The sequence below is a fragment of the Phascolarctos cinereus genome, unplaced genomic scaffold, assembly GCF_003287225.1.
Source record: "Phascolarctos cinereus isolate Bilbo 61053 unplaced genomic scaffold, phaCin_HiC Scaffold_1;HRSCAF=81, whole genome shotgun sequence".
In the NCBI taxonomy this organism is placed as follows: domain Eukaryota; kingdom Metazoa; phylum Chordata; class Mammalia; order Diprotodontia; family Phascolarctidae; genus Phascolarctos; species Phascolarctos cinereus.
The window spans coordinates 126,441,863-126,445,405 of NW_027555514.1; the positions used below are offsets into that span (position 1 = coordinate 126,441,863).

The window sequence follows — 3,543 nt, forward strand, 5'->3', positions numbered from 1 at the left end:
ATATTTTTCCCTGTTTTGAGACTGACATTTTTTTCCCCTCTCATAGCTCCTAGTTCATTGGGGAAATTCTCTGTCATGTGTTCAATGTTTCCTATTCTTGTGCTTCTGTGTTTGTGTGTGTGTATGTGTACTGGTGAGTGTGTGTTTAGTTCTGAACTGATAGCTCTGATTTATTTACTTGTTTTTATTTGAGAAATGAGACCTTTATCTAAGAGACAATCTATAAATTTCCCCCCCCCCAATTTTCTTCTTTCATTCTAATCTTGGATACATTGCTTTTATTTGTGCAAAACATTTTTTTTTAATTTAATGTAATCAAAATTATACCTCACAATGCTCTCTATTACTTATTCACAAATTGTTCTTCTATCCAGAAGTCTGATGGGTAATATGTTACATGCTGTTCTAATTTTATTGTGATATATATCTCCCTTTACATCTAGGTCATGTATCCATTTTTACCTCGTCTTGGTAAATGATTTAATATACTATTCTGTGCCCAAGTTCTGCCAGACTACTTTCCAACTTTCCCAATTTTTTTTTACCAAGTAGTGAATTGTTAGTTCTAATTTATTTTTAAAAATCTTAATTTCTCTTTAAAACAATGCAGGAATTTATTGCTGTTGTTCCATGATCTCTTCAGAGCCTATAGGATTTTCTCTTCTATTGAGTAGCTTTGATTAATTAGATTTTTCTTTAAAGTTTTACTCATTTGCCCCCTTTTTTTGGTTTGTTTTAATGATCTTCTTTGTTTATCTGTGCATGACCTGCCTCTTTATTTAGCCTTTTTTGCATACACATTTTATAGCCAGAGCAGTGGAAGAAGCAGCTAAAACAGCCTCAGGCTATGCCCTCTCCTCCTGCCCAGAGATATCTCTCTTCCATTCATTTTCCATTCCCCTTCCTCCTGCCCCTGCCCATGTTTGCTTCTTCATGTTCTCATTCCCTTTTGTTCCACTTCATTCTTCTCACTCTTTCCTTTTCTCAGATCACTCTTTTCCTATCTGTCACTTTACAACCCAAGTTTTTGGGTTCAACTCTCACCATTGACCAAAGACTTGGCCACTTTACAAAGAACACTGTTTCACATGGACACTGGTGTGATTGAAGGTGAATTAAATGTTATTCTCACCGTTGGACTACTTATGCATGTAAAAGAAGTTGGAAACAATATTGGAGAGAAAAGAGAACTGGACAAAAGAGTAATGAACTTATCAGCATCTCAGAAGGGAATTGACCTGAGAAAATAATGCCATTTTTAAAGCCTTTGTTGTAATCATGGACAAAATAGAAGAGGGAATCAGCCATTCTATATCATTAGTGCAGCTATCAATAGACCCCCAGTGACCCAGAGGCTTGTGGTATCTCCCTGCCAGTGTGGATTTCTCATTGGAAATGAAGGATACAATATCAAGGAAATAAGAGAGAGCACAGAGACTCAGGGCCAGGTGGCAGGGGATATGCTACCAATTTCAACTGAGTGGGCCATCACCATTTTTAGCAACTCACAATCTATCATTAAGTGTGTGAAACAGATCTTCATAGTAATGTTGCACGTATTTTTCATAATGATGATGTGTGTATTTGTGGAAGAGTGAGTTCCAGATTTGTGTGAAGAATTTCTATCATTAATTAATTGATTAATATTACTAATTACTACTACTCATGCTATTCCATTTTAAGTGCTTTTGCATTGAGCTAATTGTGTTAAGAGCCCATTAAAATAAATGCACTGGAGGGAGTTCATGAATTATTATGTAAGGGTGTCTTGAACCAAATATATTGTTCCCAAGAAGACCCAACTTGAGAATACTGAGTTGTGGGGCAGCTTCACCCTTTCCCCCTCAGGGAGCATTATAGAGTTGTTAAATAAGACTTTAGTGGAAAGTGAGCTGGATAATTGCCTTGAGTATTCATTGTGACCAGCCTTATATTAACAATAAAATGGACAATTTGGGATTTCAGAGGGCTATTATAATGCATAAGTGCCACCAAGATGAAGTAACTTTTGTTCTAGCATTTTATACCTGCATAGAATCAGCAGACAGTGTGAGGTGGGGGAGGATTCACATCTTCATCTATAAAATCAGCTTTCCTGCTGCAATGACACTGTAACTGTAACACCTACATGTTATTCCAGCTCTAATTTTCTGGTCTTCCTTTCCTTGCCTTTACATTCCCAAAACTCAGAATGTGGAGTATTTTACTTTTGATGAATTTGATGTATGAGTGAGTCTTCCTTCAAAAATCTGCCTCAGTTAAATCTTACCTGTTTTTTGATTATACTTGTATCTTGGCCCCTTCAATGACACATAACAAATTGTCCCATGATTCTCCAACTCAGCCACTATCAGACAAAATTATCAGACTGACTAAAATATAAACAAGATAAACTCATCAACTTTATGGCAAGGTACTAAATTTAAAGTCTTCAGGGGCAGAGCCAAGAGGGCAGAGTAAAAGCAGTGACTTCATGCACTCTCCCCCAAACTCCTCCAAATACCTATAAAAATGGCTCTAAAGAAATTCTAAAGCAGCAGACCCCACACAAAAAAAGCAACAAAACAAAACAAAGTGAAACAAATTTCCACCCCAAGACAGCCTGGATGGTTGATTGGAAAGGTATATTGCACAAAGTGGGAGGAGGAGCTCAGTTTAACATGTGCACACAGACAAAGCAGGCCTCAGTGAACCTGCAGCAGGCCTCAGGCAGCATAGCAGGCAGCTGTGGCAGTTTCCAGACTGGAGTTCCAGGAACTCCAAAGACAATTTAGAAGGTCAGTAGGAAAAGTCTGTGTCTGTGGTGGGAGGGGGAAGCACTGTCCCAGCCCCAGTCCCCTCGTGCAGCCCTGGGGCAGAAGCTGTTTCCTGAGCTTCTGGTCCACTGACTGAAGGGCCATCAAGTGGCTGATCAGAGGGAGATTGCAGGGATCTCTCTCTCTGATTGTGCAGGATTCTCTTGCTTTGTCCATGCTTGGTTCTGGGTCACACTTCTTGGTAGCTGTCCTGGGGGGAAGAGGAGTGCTGGCATGGTGGAGCTTGTAGTGGCAGTGGAAAGGAAATATTCCTCACAGTTCCAAGGCAGAAAAGAGTACTTGTGGTCACTCACAGACCAGAGCACAGGCCAGGAGAGGAGTAAACACCTCACCCCCTATCATACCACCTTGGAAGAACTGAAAATTTACAGGTTCCTAGAAGTGTATCTGAAAACAGCTGCACAAAACCACTGAAGCTTGGGACAGTACATTCTCCATGCTGGAAGCAGACCCCTACCTTAAAAAAGACTTTACAACTCAAGTAATTTGTTGGAATCATGACCAAGCCTTGCAAAAAAGTCAGATCATAGAATCTTTCTTTGGTAACAAAGAAGATTAAAACATACAACCAGAAGAAGACAACAAAGTCAAAGCTCCTACATTCAAAGCCTCCAAGATAAATATGAATCAGTCCCAGGCCATGGAAGAGCTCAAAAAGAAATCTGAGAAATAAATAAGAGAAGTAGAGGAAAAACTGGGAAGAGAAATGAGAGTGATGCAAGAAAAT

The 3,543-nt window shown here is 39.3% G+C and overlaps 1 pseudogene; it reads left to right on the forward strand.

Moving 5' to 3' along the window:
* Positions 1 to 1,088: 1,088 nt before the first annotated feature.
* Positions 1,089 to 1,598, forward strand: LOC144455884 (poly(rC)-binding protein 2 pseudogene; annotated as a pseudogene).
* The last annotated feature ends 1,945 nt before the right edge of the window (positions 1,599 to 3,543 follow it).